A 494-nucleotide genomic window follows, 5' to 3' on the forward strand; every position below is an offset into this window, starting at 1 on the left:
TCCCATAATTGCTCTCAGCCTGCCCGTGATTACACCTGAAACTAGGAGAGCTTGTGTGGTATCTGGAGTTTCGCCTTCTAGAAAGAGAGGACGCATGTGCTCAGTGTAGAAAATATTCTTGACTTTTAGTTTTTGTGCAGCATGCTGCAGAACTATACGGAAGAGTAAAAAAGGGTGGGTTTTGGTAAAACTTTAGCTTTAAAATGATAGGAGTGAAAGGCAATAGTTGCTATGTCCAAAATAGAACAAACCTGTATAACTGGTTTTTGAATCTCTCATTCCTCTGCGAGGCAGAAAGAGGCTATTCATTGTGAGCTGTGGGCGGCTCCAAAATCTTTAGTCAACAACTGAGAAGGAAGTTCACAGATACTAAAGGAATGAGAACAGAGCTTTTCTAACTCCATGTGCTTCTGGAACCAACAGTTATGTTATCCAGGCATAACATATTTTATAGCTAGTTAGTTTAACACCTCAGCCACAAAGCTATTCTGTTG

Source organism: Alligator sinensis, unplaced genomic scaffold (assembly GCF_000455745.1).
Source record: "Alligator sinensis unplaced genomic scaffold, ASM45574v1 scaffold123_2, whole genome shotgun sequence".
Lineage (NCBI taxonomy): Eukaryota > Metazoa > Chordata > Crocodylia > Alligatoridae > Alligator > Alligator sinensis.